The sequence below is a fragment of the Leucopleurus acutus genome (genome assembly GCF_964270905.1).
Source record: "Leucopleurus acutus genome assembly, chromosome: 8".
Taxonomy (NCBI): Eukaryota; Metazoa; Chordata; class Mammalia; order Artiodactyla; family Delphinidae; genus Leucopleurus; species Leucopleurus acutus.
Window position 1 is genome coordinate 40,221,150 of NC_139151.1, and position 23,408 is coordinate 40,244,557.

General features: G+C 45.2%; 1 pseudogene across 1 annotated transcript; it reads left to right on the top strand.

The window, feature by feature from the left end:
- Positions 1-13,013: 13,013 nt before the first annotated feature.
- On the top strand, positions 13,014-14,787 carry LOC309964719 (keratin, type I cytoskeletal 18-like; annotated as a pseudogene). Its single transcript has 2 exons — positions 13,014-13,478; positions 13,696-14,787. The product of its transcript is annotated as a keratin, type I cytoskeletal 18-like (transcript).
- Positions 14,788-23,408: the final 8,621 nt, after the last annotated feature.

Consider the following 23,408-nt stretch of genomic DNA (forward strand, 5'->3'; position numbering starts at 1 on the left):
ACCACAGTTTTAAAACAAAAAACAAAAAAACCCCACAGCCTGCTTCCAAAGGCACACCCACATTTTAGGGTTTTGTTATGGCAGCACACCACCTCCAGGAACTGTAATCTGCATTTGTTATCTACTGCTTTAGAACAAATTACTCTAAAACTTAGCACATTAAACAATAAAAATTTATTATCTCACACAGTTTCTGATTGTCAGGAATCTGGAAGCAGCTTAGGGTCTCTCACAAGAAGCTAGTTAAAGTGAAAGCCAGGGCCTCTGTCACCCCTAGGATTGGCTGGAACTGAAGATTCTGCTTCCAAGCTCATTCTCGTGGCTGTTAGCAAACCTCAGTTCCTCACCGGCTACTGGCTGGATACTTGAGTTCCTTGCCATGTGGGTTGCTCCACAGAGTAGCTCTCAGCATGGCAGCTGGCTTTGCCGAGAGTGAGAGATTCAAGAACATGAGAGAGGGCTTCCCTGGTGGCACAGTGGTTGCGAATCCGCTTGCCGATGCAGGGGACACGGGTTCGTGCCCCGGTCCGGGAAGATCCCACATGCCGCGGAGCGGCTGGGCCCGTGAGCCATGGCCGCTGAGCCTGCGCGTGCGTGAGCCTGTGCTCCGCAGCGGAAGGGGCCGTGACGGTGAGAGGCCCGCGTACCGCAAACAAAACAAAACAAAAACAAACAAAAAAAAAATAAAAGAACATGAGAGAGAGAGAGAGAGAGAGAGAGAGAGAGAGAGATGGCCCTCAGATTTCCTCCACTCCAGCCAGTTTAAGTGGAAAGGGATTTGTTACGGAATGACTTACAGAGTTATTTCTGGGAGACACAGAACTAAGCTTGACTGCTACAAATTCAGGACAAGTCATCCAAGAGATACACACAACCACACCATGAGACTATTCTAGTAGAAACCCCACCGCTGCTGCTGTCTGCACTTCCCGTCTATGGAGCAGGGACCAGAGAATAGATGCTCCACCAGAGCATGCAGGAAGATCCAGTCTCTCCACACGGCCACCACCTACATTCCTCACTTCTGTCATCCAAGTCTCAGAAAGCACATCTCGGTCACATGCAGAACCCAAACTGTGGAGACGTCTGGAAAGTATTATTAGCAGTATCGTTCCTGCTACACTGAGAACCTGTGTCTGAAGAGGTGTAAGATGATGAGAGACTTCAACAGGCTCATTCCCCAAAGACTACGGGTATCTGAGGCCTTGTAATATTCCAGATAGAACACCTGAGGGCCATAAGGTAAAAAGACCCTGGAATGAAACAACAGAAGGTGATAGAAAACATTGGGAAACTGGAAGAATGCAACGGTTTAAAACAGAAAAAGAACTAAAAACTCTTTATACAGTCTTAGGATGGCCCATTTATAGAAAAAACAGTAAAACTAGAATGTTCTCAATCCTTCCCAATTTCAAATAATCTCTCTCATAGTCGACGTATGTACACATACTTTTGACAGACATTGGGTTGTAGTTGTTTTAATACTATGTTTATGCCCCCCAATTTCTACATGGTAGCCCTGCCACTACCATGTCTTTGGAGGGCTCTCTCCTTTGGCCTCTTCAGAGCATAAATCTCCTATCTTCTGCCTCACTTTGTGGGTGGAGGAGGGCATCTGGAGTCTAACACCTACTTAAACAGACTTGTAGCCAATCCTCCAATGTTTAGCCTCACCTTTACCCCTCTTTCCAGAAGGACTTGGTGCCACGGATGTCTGAGTCTGTGGAGGGTCTTGTGGCATTAAATGGGTGCCTGGCTTTTCCCCAGAACTTCTCTTCTTATGACCCAGAATTAGCTCCATTCCTTTCCATCTTCCAAAGCTTTGTTTCTATCATCTCTTTTCTCTTCTATTAATCCTTAAGAGTGTGTGTCTTTTTTTTTTTTTAAGTCCTCTTCCCATTCTTAATTTAGAGAGATTTCAAGAGGGAGCAGATATGAATGGGTGTGTTCAACCTGCCTCCTTCAGTCAGAAGTCCAGACCCTGGGTTTTGGTCCCCATTAAGTTAGCTTCAATTACATTATCACTTTGGGTTGAGCATTCTTTTCCTTAAACCTGTCCTGGAATCTTTCATATTCTAGACCTGGGTCTGGGAGCAGAATGGATGGTGTTCATCATCTGAGAAATGTGACACTTGTCTCCACTACTTTCCATGAGGATTTCAGGTGTTACCCCAAAAAGGACTTGCCTTTAATGGCACACACTTTGGAAAGATCCCTTTTAGCCTAAGTATCTCTCATATCCATGTTTAATCACATCATTTACCAATCAAATGAATGGATTGGATGAGCAGTTAAGAGTGGGACTCAGTGATTTTTCTATGGGGAGATGTCTAATGCAGAGACTCCCAAACATCTGTCCACAGGCGTCTCCACCAATCCACAATAAAATGAGAAAAATAGGACGTTGTATTAATGTTCATTCAGCCAAATGCATTCAATGTATAAGGCTATTTTGTGATTAATCCTTCCCACCTTGGTGTTAAATTTTTTAATGCCATTCTAGAAAGAGTGGATTTTGGTTAGGGTTTATTGCTTTGCTGATTTTTGTTCTTTCTCAGCAAAATAAAACGTTGTTGGCCTTATTTTAGCTAATTTTTAAAAATTTTGCAGTTCCATGAAATTCATAAGCCTGGGAGCTGTGGGTGTAATAAGAGTTCTCAGTGGAGAGGACTTTCTGAGTCATGGCGGGGGGGCATGAATGGGGCCAGCAGCGGATAAAACAGTGGCGTCAGCCTGCTGTGTTTTTTTTGTTTTTGTTTTTTGTTTTTTCGGTATGCGGGCCTCTCACTGTTGTGGCCTCTCCCGTTGTGGAGCACAGGCTCCGGACTCAAAGGCTCAGCGGCCATGGCCCACGGGCCCAGCCACTCCGCGGCACGTGGGATCATCCTGGACCGGGGCACGAACCCGCGTCCCCTGCAACGGCAGGCGGACTCCCAACCACTGCGCCACTAGGGAAGCCCCCTGCTGTGGTTTTGATGCCTTCCCACAGCCACCCATTTCACTCTTCCTCCTCCCTCCCATGAAGCCTTTCTGGGGTCACACCCAGCTCTGAATGCCTCCCTTAATGGCCGCACTGTCCAGACTTGAGAACTGCCTGTCTCCTGTGACTGCTGTTGCATGTTAAGAGGTGTTCAGGGAAAGAGGCTGGAGGAGCCTCACTCATCACTGTGTGTCAGGTTTTATTACCTTGTCTCTCACTGGGGTATTTCTACCTCATCTTGGCCCCATATTCTGGGACTTCCTTTCTATATATACAACTTGACACATTCTTGCTGTGAAAACAACGTGATGCAAGAGAAAGAACACTGGACTCAGAGCCAGAGCCTGGACACCATTTTCCAGCTGTGTGATTGGGGTAACCTCTCTGAACCACAATTTCCTCATCCCCAAAATAATGATGCCACCTTCATGGTGTTGTTGTAGGAATTAAAAGTTTTTTTAATGTATGTTTTAGTCTGTTTGGGCTGCTATAAAATAAGTACCATAGGCTGGCTTAAACAACAAACATTTATTTCTCACAGTTCTGGAGGCTGGTTAAGTCCAAGATCAAGGCATCGCATATTCTGTGTCTGGTGAGAGCCCCCTTCCTGGTTCATAGACAGCTGCCTTCTCTCTATGTCCTCACATGGCGGAAGGGGGCAAGGGGACTCTCTGGGGTCTCTTTTATAAGGGCACTAATCCCATTTGTGAGGGCCCACTCTCATGACCTCATCACCCACCTCCTAATACCATCCCATTGGGGGTCAGGATTTAACATATGAATTTGGAGGGGACACATGCACTCAGTCTACAGCAGGATGTGAAAGCAGGCATGGTCTCTGGCATCTCAAAAGTGCTCAGCAAACATTATATGAACCTGATAGTAAGAATACAAGAGCTGGGACTTCCCTGCCTGTCCAGTGGTTAAGACTCCGTGCTTCCACTTCAGGGGGCACAGGTTTGATCCCTGGTTGGGGAACTAAGATCCCACATGTTGCAAGGCATGGCCAAAAAAAAAAAAAGAATATAAGAGCTGAGAGCAGTTCTTCCCCCATACTCCATTTCCCTTTTCACACAGGATGAAATGTTGAAACAGAAGTAGCTAATGGTGGAGTTGCAAATGTGGATGACAGGTTACGAGGGAGCTGTGAAGCAGATCCTGACTCCTCAGCTCAAGCCCTTCAGCCAGTCCTTGTCTTCCCACTGTCTGCTCACAACCTCCTCACACTTGAGTCCCCTCAGTCACTGACTCGCTTGGCTTCTCTCTTAACTCTAATCCTCATGTTGTAACACCTGGGATTTAATAACTGGGGCAAGAACCTGGCCTGAAAACCTACTGGGCTCCACTTCCGTTGTTCCCAAAATTCATGGGTATCACACATCTACTCTGCCCTCACCCAGACCTCCCCTCTGCTCCCCTCACACAGCCGATGGGGGAAGCCAAACCACAAAAAGAATGACAGCGTAACACGAGAAACCAGAATCACCAGGCTTTTGGTGGGCCTTCCTGTCACTGTGCCCAGCAAAGCCCTTCTTTTAGGGTCAAGCAGGGCCCATCCCTAGCAGGTACAGGTGGCTATATCAGAGGGCATTGCCTGCCCAGGTATGTTTGGTCTGATTCCTTAGTCTAAACTTGAGTTACCACAACTAGCTGGTGAGGAGGAGATATCAGTTATAGGAACTAAAAAGCCATGTTTTCTTAGCACATCTCAGTGTAGCATGAAAATGTTGACCCTACCTCAAAGAGAGGGTGGGTTATTCATTTAACAGCTGTCTCTCCTACTGGACCTTGCTGGTTTTACTCTCTATTGCATTCCCAGAGCCCAGCATGTAGTAATAATTAAAATTTTTTTGAAGAATGAGTAAATAAATGAACAAAGGAAAGAATGAAAGTGTGGGTGGACAGAATCACCGAAAGAAAAGATAACTCTTCTAGCATCACGGGAGGAGAGCAGAGGGAGGATAGATGGGAATATGAGTGATGAGCAGATTCAAAGGTGCAGAGTTAGAAAGCTGAGTGAATCTCCACAAGATGTCTTTTTCTTTATCTGTGAATTGGAGGGGGCGGGGGGCGAGGGGTTATCTCCTGAAAGGAGGGGTGGTAAGGAACAGGAGGAAGGATTGAGGACAAAACCGAAGATGTGAAACAGTTACTGTGGGGAATAGGACTAACTGTCCACCAGAGACTCATGAAGGGATTGCTGAACAGAAGGGTGGCCCAGAGGATCCAACTGCGATACCGGGGCAGCAGATGCCAGCAGCCCAGAGAGGGAACAGAGGGGGACGAAGCCTAATTTAGGGAAGAGTTATGGGGGTTCAGACTTGCAGACAGAGCTAGTCATCTCAGATCAAGAATTTGTCAGGCTCCAGGAATAAAGACACAGACCTACTAGAGAATGGACTTGAGGATATGGGGAGGGGGAAGGGTTAGCTGGGACAAAGTGAGAGAGTGGCATGGACATATATATACAGTACCAAACGTAAAATAGATAGCTAGTGCGAAGCAGCCGCATAGCACAGGGAGATCAGCTCGGTGATTTATGACCACCTAGAGGGGTGGGATAGGGAGCGTGGGAGGGAGGGAGACGCAAGAGGGAAGAGGTATGGGGACATATGTATATGTATAACTGATTCACTTTGTTATAAAGCAGAAACTAACACACCATTGTAAAGCAATTATACTCCAATAAAGATGTTAAAAAAAAAATTTGTCAGGCTCCTACTGTGTGCTGGACCTGCTCACTGAGTACAAAGAAAAATCGGAGAGCCCTGACTTGGAGGAGCTAGAAAATCCATCAAGTATGAGGGAGTCGAAAATGCCTAAATAGGGCTTCCCTGGTGGCACAGTGGTTGAGAGTCCGCCTGCCGATGCAGGGGACACGGGTTCGTGTCCCGGTCTGGGAAGATCCCACATGCCGCGGAGCGGCTCGGCCCGTGAGCCATGGCCGCTGAGCCTGCGCGTCCGGAGCCTGTGCTCCGCAACGGGAGAGGCCACAACAGTGAGAGGCCCGCGTACCGCAAAAAAAAATAAATTAAAAAAAAGCCTAAATATTAAAAAAAAAAAAAAAAAAAAGCCTAAATAAAACCACAGGAGGTGTCAGACTATGGCTCAACTGTGAATGCAAAGGATGCCAAGACCAAAGGTGTTTTCTCTTCTTTCTCTCCATTCTCCTTTCAAACCAAAAATCACATCCTTGTCTCCGTGTCCAGAATTCTTTCTCAGCAAGTATGACTGACACTAGGCAGTCTTGGAACGCCACCTGGTGGGTCTTCAAGACATTACATATTTAGCTTCCAGGCGAAAGGGTTCTAGATTATAAGAACAGGAGAAAAATGCATTCATTCAGCAATATTTATTTCCTAAAACTCTGTAACAGTCCAGAGATACCCTCAAGTTTCTTCCAAATTAATAAGAAAAAATTTAATTGTTTATTAGGACTTATACTAATTTAGTAATTGAAAGTATACATGAATTCAAATTTAAGAATTAAGATCTGTTGACTGAATTATGGTTCCTCATAGAAGAGAACATAGTATCCACTGTTAAATAGAAAATAGAAAGTCTAGTCCATCTATGTAAGCTGTTTGTTTGTTTGTTTTTCTGAGCCTACTCTCATCTCTAGCTTCCCAAATTTTACTCTGACCAGATACTACAAAACACCATATCTTCAAAGGTGGCAACAGGGGGGTAGGGGAAAGAGAACCAGACTGAAGTAAACAGTCCTGAAGTTGAGCTAAATAAAGCCAGATGAACTTGAGCAAGTCTTTTTATGTTTCTGAGCTTGTATCCTCACTAGCGAAATGAAAATTAAAATATTTACCTTTCAGGATGGTTACAAGCATTAAATAAGATAATAAGGTAGGGAGACTTCCCTGGTGGTCCAGTGGGTAAGACTGCGCTCCCAATGCAGGGGGCCCGGGTTCGATCCCTGGTCAGGGAACTAGATCCCACATGCATGCTGCAACTAAGAGTCCACATGCCACACTTAAAAGCCCACATGCCACAACTAAGATCCTTTGTGCCGCAACGAAAATCCCGCATGCCACAACTAAGACCCAGTGCAGTCAAAAATAAAATAAATAATAAATAAATAAATATTAAAAGATAATAAGGTAGGAAACACATTTCAAAGTGCTGATCAAATTTTGGTTATTACTGTTGTAAGTCCATAGAAGGGTACCTTCCATAAAGGAAAAACACATCCCTTTCTCACTGATGAGCCATCACTGACCCCGGTAAATGAGGAAAAGGTGAGGTGAATGCCATGAACATCTTTTCATTCATTCATTTTTCATTTCACAAAGAAATCGAAACTACATAGAAAAATTATCTGTATCTATGGCAGACAGATTCTACCTTTTATAAGCACATCAAAAAATATGAAGTACATAGGAATAAATAAACCAAAAGTTGTGCAAGATTTTAACAAAGAAAATTACCAAACTTATTGAGAGGTGTTAAAGATAACTGAATTAAATTAAGAGATAGACCATGTTCATGGACTGGAAGACTCTATATTACAAGATGTCAATTCTTTCAAATCAATTCTAGAGTCAATGCAATTCCAGTTAAAATTCCAACAGGTTTTTTTAGTAACATTTGACAAGTTAATTCCCATCTTATGCGAAGATGCAAAGGGAAAGGAACAGCCAAGATGTGCTACAAGAAGAAGAGGAAGGAGGATGGGGGGGTGGGAGGAGGAGGAGAAGAACCAGAAGGAGAAAAATGGAGGACTCGTACTACCAAATATCAAGATTTGTCATGAAGCTATAATATTTAAAACAGTATGGATTGGTACATGGGTCAACAAATAGACCTATACAATAAAGTCCAGAAGAAGAACTTTGTATTATGTAAGCACTTGATACCTGATAGAGGCAGGCAAAGGACAGTTTTTTAGTGAGTGCTGTTGGGACAATTAGCTACCTATATAAGTTAAACAGAAGTCAATTCCAGATGTATCCAAGCCCTTAAGGTAAAAGGCAAAACTATAAAGCTTTCAGAAGATAAAATGGGAGAATATCTCCATGACTTTAGAGAAGAAAGCTTTCTTAAACAATTATAAGATGTACTAATTGTTAAAGAAAACACTGATAAAGTTTGACTACATTAAAGTTAAGTTCTGTTCATCAAAAGATACCATTAAGAGAGTGAAAAGGCAAGCCACATAATCACGACATACATAACTGATGAAACGATTTGTACCCAAAATATATAAAGTAGGGACTTCCCTGGTGGTGCAGTGGCTAAGAATCCACCTGCCAATGCAGGCAACACGGGTTGGAGCCCTGGTCCTAGAAGATCCCACATACCACAGAGCAACTAAGCCCATGAGCCGCAACTACTGAGCCTGTGCGCCCAGAGCCTGTGCTCCTCAACAGGAGAGGCCACCGCAATGAGAAGCCCGCACACTGCAACAAAGAGTAGCCCCCACTCGCCGCAACTAGAGAAAGCCCGTTGAGCAGCAACGAAGACCCAATGCAGCCAAAAATAAGTAAATTTATTTTTAAAATATATATATATATATATATATATAAAGTACTCCTTCAAATCAGTGAGAAAAAACAGACAATCCCATAGAAAAATAGGAAATATATTGGAATGGAATCAGTATTTCGCCAAAAAAAAGGAAAAAAAAATATGTCCAATAAACTTCATTTACAGAGAAATACTAGATTACAATGATAATGATACAACACTACAGACCCACCAAATAGGTAAAAAATTTTTAAGCTGGTATTGTTAAGTGTTGGGGATGTAGAGCTACTGGAATTCTCAGACACTGCTGTTGGGAATATAATTGGTACAACCACTTTGGAACACTGGGGTTATCTACTAAATTTGAATGTGTGTATATTTTCACTCTTAGATACCTTCCTTAGAGAAACATATGTACATCTGTACCAGAAAACATGTACAAGAATATTCATAGCAGCATTTCTCAGGAGCCAAAACACTGTAGACCACTCAAATACCCATCAAGAATGTAACAGAAAAGTAAATGCTGGTATATTCATATACAGCTGGGGTCGGGAAACGTTTCCTGTGAAGGGCCAGAGAATAAATACTTTAGGCTTTGCGGGTCTCTGTCTCAAAATCTTAGTTGTTTTTTCTTCCCCAACTTTATAAATATAAAAAGCATTCTTAGCTCATGGGCCAAACAAAAACATGGCCCATGGGCCATAGTTTGCCAACCCCTGATGTAGAAGAAAACTATACAGCATTGGAAATGAATGAACTACAGCTACCTGCAACCCTGTGAATGATTATTACAAACATGACATTGAGCTAAAGAAGCGACACAAATACACATACATATATACAAATCACATATAGAAAAATCATAAATAAAAACCATAGGAATATAATTCCATTTATATAAAACAGGCACAATGACACTATAGGATTTAGAAATGTACAGATAGGCCTTAAAACCACAAAGAAAAGCAAGAAAATAGTTACCATACAAATCAGGATCATGGATACTTATATGTGAGGGAGGGGGTTGTGACCTGAAAGGGACCCCTGGGCGTCTGGCAGTATCTAATTTCTCGACCTGGATGATGGTAACAGAGGTGTTGGCTTTATCACTATTTGTTAATTTGTACGTTTGTGTTTGTTATTTGTCAAGTTGTGTGTTTATGTTTTATGCGTCTTCCTATGGGTATTGTGTTTGGATGGATCATCACCTAAGGTCGACAAAGACAACAGTACAGGAGAGAGTTGAAGACAAACGTCTGGGCAGATGGCATACCACTCAAGTAACATGGGAGGGCGTCTGAAGGGAAGAGGATGATGTCCCTAAGAATAGAGGAGGCTGGTAATGTCCAAATATATGGACTTCAAAGGCGGAGACGCTATTGAACCAGAAGGAGAAGCCCTGGTTAGAAGCAGCTTTGGGCAGTGGAGAGAGGGCTGCCTGATTTTTCTGGTCCCAGTTGGGGGCTGGTACTGAAAAGTCATTCTATACATTTCACCAGAGCATAGACACTGGATGGGCTGGAAGGACCATCAGGAGAAAAGAACAGGGCTGACAGGGCGTGGCAGGGCAGTTTGGGGCAGGCCTGAACAGTGTAAGATGATAAGCAGTTTGTGCCCTCTCTGATGCCTCAGCCCCCAAACACTCCTTCATGGGCACAGGGAAGCAGGCAGAAGAGCTGTGTGCAAAGGGAAGAGATAGAGATTTTTTTTTTTTGCAGTACGCGGGCCTCTCATTGTTGTGGCCTCTCCCGTTGCGGAGCACAGGCTCCGGACGCGCAGGCTCAGCAGCCATGGCTCACGGGCCCAGCCGCTCCGCGGCATTGTGGGATCTTCCCGGACTGGGGTACGAACCCGTGTCCCCTACATCGGCAGGCGGACTCTCAACCACTGCGCCACCAGGGAAGCCCCAAGATGCAGATATTTTAAATACATATTTCTTAATCTCTATTTTACAGATCAAGAAATTGAGAATCAGGGAGGTTAAAGGATGTGTCCAGGGTCACAGATTAGTAAATGATGCCTGGGACCCCAACTGGTAGATGTAGTAGTCAGGGTTCCCAAGAAAAACAGAATAGATAGGGGAAGGAGAGAGAGAAAGAGACAAAGACAGACCCAGAGAGAAAGAGATTGATTTTAAGGGATTGGCTCACACCATTGGCAAGTCTGAACTCAGTAGAGCAGGCCAGTGGGCTGGAAACTCAAGCAGGATTTCTATGTTTCAATCTTGAAGCAGAGCTGCTTCTTTCAGAAAATCTCAGTCTTTTGCTCTTAACACATTTAACTGAGCGGATGAGGCCCACCCACATTGTGGAGCGTAATCACCTTGACTTAAAGTCAACGGAATAAATCATAGAAACCTTCACAGCAACATCTAGATTAGGGTTTGACCAAACAAGTCAGCATCATAGCCTAGTCAAGTTGACACATAAAATTAACCATCATAGCTGGATATAAGCACCCAGTATCGACGGACTCCGGCCTAACACACGGTGATCGAGTAAACTTAAGCAGGTATCTCAGGTAGGGAGCACGGCCACATATGTGTTCCCACCATACAGTGAGGAAAGTGAGGCAAGGCCGTATTAACTGACCTGCCTGGGCCTCCCAAGTAATTAGCGTCAAGGCTGGGTCTGGCTCCCAGTCTCCAGCCTCCAAACGCCCTGCTCGCTCCTCCCAGCCATGCCACTGTCTGTGGCTACTCCTCACTTTCCCTCTGCTCTGGAGCAGCTCAGGTGCTAAGCCCAAGCCTGCCAGGCCTGGGCCTTGCAGTGCTGTCCTGTTTCACCCTCCTAATGAGAACATTGAACTGTGCTTGGAAATTCATTTCTTTTTTTCTAGACTATTCAGCAGAACTATATGAGGGATGCTTAATGCTAAATCATGCAAACTCCTGTGTCAGGAATGGCCTCCCTTCTCTCTGGGCACAAAACAATCACTAGCCATCCTGTGGCTCAAGGGTCCACGGAGGTCCAGGCCTTCCCTCTCCCTCTCTTCTCACATGACCTGGTGGCCCATGTTCAAGAACAGTTCCATCAGGTCAGAGACTCTCTCTGGACCACTTGGTGGGGCATAGTACTCATCAACCAAGGGTCCCCAAAGGAAGCAGACCACTCCTGAATTTCAAAAATCATGTTCCAAGCAACTTCCCGTGAAAGAGTGACCCTTGCTTAGCAAAGCAGAGCCACACCCACTTGCGGGTTCGGACCTAGCGAGCATGTTTGGGCAACTGTTGGCCAGGAGCCAGTTTTACATCAGGAACAAGTAGCATCTTGGCAAATCATTTATCCTAATAGAAGAGTCCCTCATATTTGAAGGGGTCAGCGACATTGGAGGAGAGGCGTGAATCTCAACGCTGGGTGATGTCTACCTCTCAGATTGTACATTAGGAGATATAATGAGGAGTGTGGACCAAGAAGCGAAGGAGTGGTTTGCCTGCTACCTCTGCAGGACATGTGCTCTGTGGCTTGTGCAGGAAACACTGTGCAACACCAGTGGGAGTGAAATGTACTTTCCCCTCTTGGAGTGAGGGCTGCAGCTCTTAGGGGCATGAAAGAGAAATGGTGGGGGATTGTCTCTTCCAGAGAGAGATGGCTAGAAAAGCTTAGTGGATCATAGGTCCGTTCAGATCAGATCAATTCCCCTCGATGTGCCAGGGCCAGAGATGAACAGATGAACAAGACACAGCCCTTGTCTTCCCAGAACAGACCAACTGGTGGGGGAAATAGACAGATAATATCAATAAGATACAGTAAGTGCTATGAGAGAGACATACCCAGGGTGCCTTGGGAGCCTGGTGAAGCCTGGTGGAGGCACACCTCATCACAAAAAGGGGTTGGGCTACGTGAAGGAAACGACACTTGGGCTGAGTCTTTAAGTATGAACAAGAACTTACTCATGGAAGAAAGTGAGAAGAGCGCTCGGGCAGGAACAACAGTGTAAGCAAAGGCCCAGAAGCATGACCAGCATGGGCGAGTTAAGGAAACGAGCTGAGGGTTCATAGGTCAGAAAGTAGGAAGGTAGGAGGGCAAGAAGCTAAGGCCGTTAGTGAGGGAGGGGCCAGGCTCTGTATGCCAAACTAATAAACAGGTTAGACTTTATTCTATAGGCTCTAAGGAGGCCCAACAGGCTTTAAATAGGGGTAGGACCCATTTATAGAGTTCCAAATTGCAATAGGTGTCACTGATTTCTGTATGCCCACCTTCAGACTATCAGGTTCCAGAGTGATCTTTCTAATGCACAAATCCAATGATATTGCATGAGTGAATCAAAAGAGTTATTCAGGAACAAAGAGAAAGGTTGTCAGGCTGCACTGAGGATCCCGCGGAGATGAGAAATCATGAATTTGCAGAGCCGCCAGCTTGCACTGCTGTGTCATGTTCTCCATGACGGAGACAGAGTCAGAATTTTGCCATGTCAGACTCGAGAGTGAAGAGTGCTGGTGAGAGAGTAATTTTGATAACTCACCACAGTGGTGAAGGTTGGGTAAGAAGGAGCATAGCGACGGCCCAGCACCTGAGTCCTGGCCTCGCTCCTTCCTCACGGGACAAACAACATGAGCTTCAGTGCCCAGTCCACCTTCTCCAACTACCGGTCCCTGGGCTCCGCGCATCACCGGGCCACCGGGTCCGACTGGTCACCAGCGCTGCCAGTGTCTATGCAGGCACCGGGGGCTCGGGCTCCCGGATCTTTGTGTCCCACTCCATCAGCGTCCGGGGCGGCTGGGGATCCAAGAACATGGGCGCCGGGATGGCCGGGGGTCTGGTGGGTGTAGGGGGCATCCAGGGCGAAAAGGAGACCACGCAAGACCTGAATGACCGCCTGCCCTCTTACCTGGAGAGGGTGAAGAGCCTGGAGGCCGATAATAGGAGACTGGAGTGCAAAATCCGGGAACACCTGGAGAAGAAGAGACCCCAGGTCAGAGACTGGGGGCATTACTTGAAGACCATCGAGGACCTCAGGGCTCAGATTTTTGCAAGTTCTGTGGACAATGCCTGTCTTACTGCTGATGACTTCAGCAGTAAGAAATAGCTGAAATAGCTGCCCTTTGATGCCCATTTCATGTCACCTGAGAAGTGACTTAACCTGAGAGATGCCCTATCTCCTGCAAATAAATTTTAGAACCACAGGTGTTCAGTAAGTTAAGAGTGACCTTGTTGGAGATCAGTGATTGAGAAGAGGTTTTCTGGATGTGGGATCCCGGGAAATAATGTTTAAAATGCTGGTTGGAGCAGCAGTCAACTATGAGACAGAGCTGGCCATGTGCAAGTCTGTGGAGAGTGACGTCCACAGGCTCCACAAGGTCATTGATGACACCAGTGTCACCTGGCTGCAGCTAGAGCCTGAGATCGAGGCTCTCAAGGAGGGAGGAGCTGCTCTTCATGAAGAAGAACCACAAGGAGGAAGTAAAGGGTCTGCAAAACCAGACTGCCCACTCCGGGTTGACCATGGAGTTGGATGCCCCCAAACCTCAGGACCTCAGCAAGATCATGGTGGACATCCGGGCCCAGTATGACAAGCTGGCTCAGAAGAACCGAGAGGAGCTGGGCAAGTACTGGTCCCAGCAGACTGAGGAGAGCACCACAGTGGTCACCTCACAGACCGCTGAGATAGGAGCTGCTGAGATGACACTCACGGAGCTGAGACGCACCGTCCAGTCCCTGGACATCGACCTGGACTCCATGAGAAATCTGAAGGCCAGCTTGGAGAACAGCCTGAGGGAAGTGGAGGCCCGCTATGCCATGCAGATGAAACAGCTCAATGGGGTCCTCCTGCACCTGGAGTCGGAGCTGGCCCAGACCTGAGCAGAGGGGCAACCTAGGAGTACGAGGCCCTGCTGGACGTCAAGGTCAAGCTGGAGGCTGAGATCAACACCTACCGCCACCTGCTGGAAGATGGGGAGGACTTCAGTCTTGGTGACGCCGTGGACAGCAGCAACTCCATGCAAACCATCCAGAAGACCACCACCCTCAGGCTTGTGGACGGCAAAGTGGTATCTGAGACCTCAGACACCAAAGTTCTGAGGCATTGAGTTAGCAGAAGCAGGGTGCCCTGGGGAGCAGGAGGCCAATAAAAGTTGAGACGTTACTGCAAAAAACAAACCAAAAAAAGGAGCATAGCACAGTGCCTGGTACATGGTAGGTGCTCAGTACATTTTTGTTGAATGATGAGAAGATGGGAAGATGGGTATGACAGTTACCAATTTTACTCACTGGTGAGTGTGTGTCGTCCCATCCCCACCCCACCCCACCCCACCCCTGGTCCTCTAGTAAGACACACCCACTTTCCTGACATGTGATCCAGGGCTGGCCAATCAGAGTACTCCACTCTTCTCCCACGGCCACGATAGGCCCCAGGATGGTCATGTGACCCACAGCAGGCCAATTAGTGCTCTTCCCAGCACTGCAACTGGGACTAGCTGGAAGCCAGCCTTTTGCCTATAGAATTATACTGGAAGGATGAAAGTCTAGGGCTCACCACAACCATCTTCACCACACAGAGGAGCCCTCTCTACAACAGTGGGGAATGACAGAGCAGAGCTGAGAGATGAAAGCACTGTGCTATGCTCCTTCTTATGCAACCTTCACCACTGTGGTGAGTCATCAGAATTACTCTCTCACCAGCACCCTTCACCCTCGAGCCTGACATGGCAAAATTCTGACTCTGTCTCCATCTTACACATCTGTCTTTTCTGCTGGTCTGTTGCTGGAGAACATGACACAGCAGTGCAAGCTGGCGGCTCTGCAAATTCATGATTTCTCATCTCAGCTGGATCCTCAGTGCAGCTTGACAACCTTTCTCTTTGCTCCTGAATAACTCTTTTGATTCACTCATGCAATATCATTGGATTTGTGCATTAGAAAGATCACTCTGGAACCTGATAGTCTGAAGGTGGGCATACAGAAATCAGTGACACCTACTGCAATTTGGAACTCTATAAATGGGTCCTACCCCTACTTAAAGCCTGTTGGGCCTCCTTATAGAAATGAAAACACTGGCCAGGGTCATCCCAGCCTATATAACACCTTTGTGTGACTTAGGGAAAAGCACCTTTGCCTCAAGTTAAAAAAGCTCTATGTTAATATATCAGGGTACAGGGAATTCCCTGGCAGTCCAGCGGTTAGGACTCAGCGCTTTCACTGCTGTGAGCCCAAGTTCAATCCCTGGTCAGGGAACTAAGATCCTGCATGCTGCACAGCACTCAGCAAAAACAAAAAGAAAAAAAAATATGTGTGTGTGTGTGTGTTTGTGTGTGTGTGTGTGTATATACACACACACATCCATATATATACACATATATATCATTATATATTCCATATATATCCCATATATACATATATATCAGAGTACAACCTGAACAACCCTAAATCATGGGTCCTGGAAATAGAAACAGAGGCGGCTATGCCCTCTGCCATGTTCAGTAACCCTGAAGGAACGTTCTAGCCCCAGTGGCCATCCTGCCCTCTGAGGAAGGCTGGAGTTGGAGGGCAGGGGGACAGGAACGTGTCTCTGAGAGCCGCAGGTGAGAGAAGCAGTCTTAGGGGAGGCAGGAAGTGGTTGGGACATGCACGGTTGCACCTGTGTGAACATATCTCCTGAGCCTGTTTAGGGCTTCGTATGCCAACGTGGCTTTATTAAAGAGGGGATTCTCCCTCACTGCTCCAGGACTCAGCTGAAACTGTCCCACCTACCTCATGTGGTAGGTGAGCTCTGACCTCATTCACATTGTATGTGAATGGCATGTATTTCACATACAATGCCATGGGAATGGCCCCCCTTAGATGTGGTGCCCTTGTGCAGTATACAAGCTGAACAGTTGTACAGGGACCCTGAGTCTGACAAGCTCCTCTGACCCTAGATATCGTACTCCTGTCCTTCCCAGTTAAAAAGCCAGCAAAACTCTTTCTCTCTGAGCAAGTGTAAAATGGGTACCTACCATTTGCCACTGGAAAAGCCCTGACTATTAATACACACTGACAAACAGAATGAAGTGTAACAGACAGGTCAGGGCCCAGACCCCAGGCTCTGGAGGTTTCTGTAAGTATTAAAATGGCAGTGGGAAGGAGATGATAAGAAAGCCGTTTAATATGTCTGAGGTAGTGTTGCTCTTGGTAACAGCAGAGTTGGAGATGGGCCCTGGGGGTGGGGACTGAAGCAGATGGAGGGAAGGGGAGAAAGTTGAGCGGAGAGGCTGGGCCACCCTCACAGGCACTGAAATTTCCCAGGCTGGTTGCAGGCGTGATGTAATCTACCTCAGAGAATTATGGGTAATTTCCTTTCCCCTCAAACCCTTCCCCTCCTCTGTCCCACTTAAACTTGATTGGTTGGTTTGTGCCTAAATTTGCAAGGAAGCCCAGCTACCCCAGCTAATGAGGACTGTTTACTCTTTCTATCGCTGGAGTGGGGAACGGGGGAGCCAAATAAAATCCAGTGTGTTCATCCCACAGGGAGGAAATCCCAAAGTGCCCCTGAGGCCTGGAGACGCACAATTTGCACCCTTTGATTCCCACCCCATGCCAGAGGAACTGTAATTTGCTGAAGAGTCTCAGAAACTTCGATGTTATCACTTTGCTCATCTCTTTCCAAAATCACCTCGAGTAACCACGATGCAGTGGAAAAAATGTGAACTTCAAAGTACAACAGATCTAGTTTGAATTCCAGCTCTGACCTTGGACAAGTTACTTGATATTTCTGAACCTATATTTCCTTAAGTCTAAAAAAAGGGGAGTGGGGCACTGCGGAATTCCCTGGTCCAGTGGTTAGGACTCAGCGCATTCACTGTGGTGGCCCAGGTTCAATCCCTGGTAGGGAAACTAGGATCCTGCAAGCCACGTGCTGTGCTCAGCCATAAATAAATTAATTAAATAACAATTCCCATCTCATAAGGCTGTTGTGATAGTTACATGAAATCATTTCTATAGAGCCACTCCCTTAGTGCCAGCACAGAGTTCCCACTTCTACCACTATAATCCTTCCCCCCAAAGCCCCAGTGGCATCAGACCTCCCCTTCCATTAGCTGTAACTGAACATGAGGATGGCCACACGGAGTGGAGAAAGAACTGGCTGCGGTATTAGGAGCCCTGCACTCCAGATGTGGCTTTAGGACTTCAACGGGCAACACCCAGCCTGTCTGGTCCTCGATTTCTTCATCTGTAAATGCAGGTGGTGATTCCAGCCGTGCTCAACTCACAGAATGGATACAAGTTTTAAGGGAGCTAATGTGATTTGTAAATATCAGCAAAAATGGACATATTAAAGTACTAGTGAGTGACAGCAGTTTAGAGTGCTGCTTTCCTGAGAAGTATCGCATTTTCCCCTGCAGTAAAATGGAACCAGCCATTCATTTAATAAAGCTGAATTGGGGCATCCATCACGTGTCCAATCCTGTGCAAAGGATTAGCTCATCAATAACCCTTCTTCTGGGCTTCCCTGGTGGCGCAGTGGTTGGGAATCCGCCTGCCGATGCAGGGGACACGGGTTCGTGCCCCGATCCGGGAGGATCCCACATGCCGCGGAGCGGCTGGGCCCGTGAGCCATGGCCTCTGAGCCTGCGCGTCCGGAGCCTGTGCTCTGCAACGGGAGAGGCCACAACAGTGAGAGGCCCGCATACCGCAAAAAAAAAAAAAATAACCCTTCTTCCTCGGTGCTACTGGATACATGGGTTGAACATTCATTTATTCATTAAATAAATAAATCTTTACTGAGCTTTTGAGACTTGAAAGGAGTTACTACCATATTTATCTCTTATAGGACATATTTAAGTCTTAATAATTTCGTTGACTGTCACCTCTTTCTGACTAGACTGTGAGCTATTTGAGGACAGGTGAGATTTGGGCAAGATTCAGTTTCTGTTAACTGACCAAATGTACCCACAGGACTGACTCAAATGACACGGCTGCCATGAGCTGCTTCTCTCCGACCGTTAACTATACTCATGGGGGCTGCTTGTCACCCTAGTCAGACCCAGGAGAGGGAACTGGACTCACCATGTTTCCATCACCCCAAAGGAACTACTGTTTGCCTTCCAGATGACTCAGAAGTCTCAAGGCCCTGGCCTGGCATCAGACCCCAGGTTAGCCCAGGGTAGTATCCTCTCTGTGAGCACAGCCTGGCATCTGCCCAACCAACATGTAAGCTCTCTGGTCCCTCTGCGGCTCACGAGGCTCAGGGGCCATTAGAGCTGGCTGGGGCCTCTGATATTAATGAGGGATGCTCTCAGCACAACTCAGTGCTGCTTCCTGGGCATCAGCCCACCAGGAGCAGAGACAGATCTCGCTGGCAAATGAGCTTCCCTCCAGGGCTGGGACAATCCAAGGCAGCCCACTGGATGGGTGGTGTGGGAAAGATTTTGCTTCTCTTTTTCCCTTTGTCTCCTCCCTTCCTCCGTCTCCCATCTTCATCCTCCCTTCCCTTCCTTGTCTCGCTTCACTTTCTTTTTTTGTCCCCTCCCCTCATGCATACTTCTTCTTACTCTCTTTCCTTATCACTTTTCCTGCTGTCCCATTGTCCCCCTCCTCCTTTATCTGGTGCCTACCTCCTTTCCTTTGCTCTTTATTTTTCTCACCTTTGTCTAATCCCATCTCTCTGCCACCTTGCCTCTTTCTGTCTTTTGTATACGTCTGCCTCTGTCTCTCTTTCCCTGTTTTCCTCTTTCTCCGCTCCCTCTACATTTCTAACCCTCTCGCCCTCAATCTTGCAACCACTACAGAGGCAGGAAAGCATGGTTTAGGTCACAAGAAAAGTCCAATTCTAATAGGACACAGAACACATAGAGGGGGTAAGCAGGAGAGCCTGAGATGGTATTTGAAATTATCTATGAGACAACCTTGAAACCAGGTTAAAGAGGGTTTTCTTCTTCCAAAATAAAACACAATATCATTTCGCACACAATATCATTTCGCACGCACAAGACTGGATAAAAATTTGACTTGACCAGTTGTTGGCAAGGATGTACAAACAATGGAACTTTCATACGCTGCTGGTGGAAGTAAAATGTAAAATGGTGCAACCACCTTGGAAAACTATCTTTTTCTTTTCTCATAAAGTGCAATGTACATCTGCTCTATGACCCAGCCATTGCACTCTTTGGTATAAACCCAAGAGAAGTGAAAAACTATGATCACATAAAGATAAAACATAATCATAGCAAACTGATTCATAATGGCCAAAATCTGGAAAATACCCAAATGTCCATCAATAAGAAAGTGGATAAATAATCATGGTATATTCATACAATGGAATACTACTCAGCAATAAAAAGGAACAAACACGTAACATAATGACAAATCTCTAAAACGTTATGTTGAGTGAAAGAAGCCAAACACAAAAGAATGTGATTCCATTTATATGAAATTAAAAAATAGACAAATTGCGCCAGTTGATTTTGATTGCAACTTTGTGAGACTCTGAAGGAGAGGGCAGAGGTTTTTTTCATGTCATTAAAACTAACCTACTGTGATAAAAATGAGGAGGGTGGTGGCGTAGTACTGACAAGAGGGCAAGGGCAGAAGGGAGATTAACTGGAGAAGGAACCTTCTCAGATAATGGAAATGTTCTCTCATTTTGGATAACATTTATACAAGTATATACAGTTATCAAAATTTATTGAACTGGACACTTAATATTCTATTATTGTACGTAAACTATGTTCGTTTTTAAAATCACCCATAATTACATAATCCACAAAAAATACTGCTATATTTTCTTTTTTTCTATTCATATACAAATATATTTTCATAACTGAGGTTAAATGATATATACATCATTTTAACATCATTTTGTGCATTTTCCCACATCTTTAAAATTTGTTGAAAAGCATCCCTTTTAATGAATATAATAGATCATCCTAGAGATGTACCATAATTTGTGCCACCGTTTCCCTATTATTGGACAGGTATGTTGTTTCCGTTTTTTCACTACTATTAATGGCAATGTCATGACAAACATAAACGGAAATGTGTAGGTACTGAAGATTTTTTTACATTAAATTAGTGGTTTAAGAGCAGACCAGTTAAGTTTGACTCTCAGTTCCACCATTTACTAGTTGTGGGACCCAGGCAGGTTACTTAACCTTTCTCTGTTTCAATTTCCTCACTGGAAATGATGGAGATGTTAATAGTAATTTACCTCTAGGGTTGTGGTGAGGTTTAATGGGGTAATAAATATAAAACACTTAGACACGTGCCTTGCATTTAGTAAGTCCTCAAGAGGTATTAACTATCGTATACAGTATTAGGAGGAAAGAAATACAACTGGGCTTAGAACGATTGATGTTGCAAACAAGTTAAAAAAAAAATTATTGTTGTTGGAGGACTGGGGGAGACTGGAGAGAGTTTTTAGATTACCCCCAAAGTCTATATTTGGGTTGGCAGAGTGTAGACTAGGGATGGCATAGCCCACATTTTCCACATCCCTTGACATTGGCAGATGTTACTATTCAACTACCACACCGCTCGCATGGAGCCCAGATATAGCCTCATAATCACTTTCATCACTCTAGATTCACTACTCTTTAATCAAGCTGAGATAAGGGGTGGGCTTCTTTACATCCTTGTTCTAGAGCAATGGTTCTCAACCCTGGTACATATTGGAATCACCTGGGTGGTGGGGTGGGCAGACTTCCAAAATAGCCCCCAATGATCCCCACCTCCTGCTAGGCAGGCACGTCCTTGTGTACTTCTCCCCTTTTTGAGTGCAGACTGGACCCAGTGGCTTGTTTCTAATGAATAGAATATGGCAAAAGTAAGATGTAAGCTATTATATATAGAGTGGATAAACAACAAGGTCCTACTGTATAGCACAGGAAACTATAATCAATATCCTATGATAAACCATAATGGAAAAGGATATTTAAAAAAAGAATTTATATATATGTATAACTGAATCACTTTGCTGTACAGCAGAAATTAACACAACATTGTAAATCAACTATATTTCAATAAAAAAAGAATAGGGCAGGGCTTCCCTGGTGGCGCAGTGGTTGAGAGTCCACCTGCCAGTGCAGGGGACACGGGTTCGTGCCCCGGTCTGGGAAGATCCCACATGCCGCGGAGCGGCTGGGCCCGTGAGCCATGGCCACTAAGCCTGCGCGTCCGGAGCCTGTGCTCCGCAATGGGAGAGGCCACAACAGTGAGAGGCCCACGTACCGCAAAAAAAAACAAAACAAAAACGTACAAACTTCTCATTATAAGACAAGTAAGTGCTAGAGATGAAACGTACAACATCATTAATATAATTAACTGCTTTATGTTATGTATGAAAGTTGTTAAGAGAGGAAATCCTAAGAGTTCTCACCACAAGGAAAAAATATTTTTTCTTTTTCTTTAATTTTATATCTATATGAAATGATGGATGTTCACTAAACTTATTATGGTAATCATTTCATGGATGTATATAAGTCAAATCATTATGCTGTACATCTTAAACTTATACTGTGCTGTATGTCAATGATATCTCAATAAAACTGGAAGAAAGAAAAAAAAAGAAAATAGCTGTTCCCTCCCTGAGGCTTGGCACTGGCTCCTGGCTGATCATTTAACATTGATTGGTTTCCTGTGGTTCTTTGTGAATTGCTTACAATGCTAACCTGGATACCCTCAGGATCAGACCCCACTCTCAGGCCAGCTCCCAGATTGCCTTAAAAGGGCCTAGAGAGTCTCCTTCTGGGCCAAATTATGAACAAAACTTCACAAAAAAAATATGTAATCAAACTGATCTACTTAACAAACTTATTATCCTTCCCAGTACTTAAATCATGTCTCAACACAAGAAACTAAAATGTCAAGAGGATGAAAGTAACGCAGTGTATCACAGTCTACAAAATTCTATTGAATTCTACCTGCTGCAATTTTGCACATATGGTCCTGAAATGATAGGTAAATGGTGGGATGTTTGGCATCTTGCTCTGTGACTTTATACCTAAGGAAGAAGGAAACGAATATTTACTGTGAAGGTATTATGTGTCAGGTACTGTGCTGGGCAATTCACATGTTATCTGGTTTACTAGCCTAGAGGAGCAGAATAACAGCGATGGGGAGAACAGTCTCATAAGCTAAACAGCTGGGTACAAGTGAAGCTCTGCTCTTACTAACTCCTGCCTCCATTTTCTTATCTGTGAAATGGTCAGAATGATAATAATAGTACTTTCCTCATGGGGCAGATGAACTGATTAACGAATTACATGAATTATTACTCATAAAACACTTAGGACAGCACTGACTTTCCATGTTTAATAATCTACCTTTAGGGCTTCCCTGGTGGTGCAGGGGTTAAGAATCCGCCTGCCAATGCAGGGGACACGGGTTCGAGCCCTGGTCCGGGAAGATCCCACAGGCCGCAGAGCAACTAAGCCTGTGCGCCACAACTACTGAGCCTGCGCTCTAGAGCCCGCGAGCCACCACTACTGAAGCCTGCCCACCTAGAGCCCGTGCTTTGCAACAAGAGAAGCCACCGCAATAAGAAGTTCGTGCACTGCAACGAAGAGTAGCCCCCGCTCGTCACAACTAGAGAAAGCCCGCGCTCAGCAAGGAAGACCCAACGCGGCCAAAAATAAATAAATTAAATAAATAAATTTATTTGAAAAAATAATAATAAATCTACTTGTATGTTCACAGCATACTTGTGAGATAGTATGACAATGCTCAATTTACAGATGAAGTAACTGAAATTCAGAGATGTGAGGCAATTTGCTCAAGGTCACAAAGTTAATAGTGCAGGAGGTATTTGAACTCAGGAATGCTCCAAGTACAGCCCAACATGAAATTCCTGGCATTATTCAATCCTGAGCTCCCATCATGTGTCAGGCACTGCAGAGAAAGTGAAGAACTAGAAGATGAGGTCCTGTTTGTTTTAGGGAAAAGAGGGGAGCCCAAAACAACCAAACAGATGAAGAAAATTTCAGACAGTGACAATGCAATGAAGACAATGAAACAGACTGACGTCAATAGGCAAA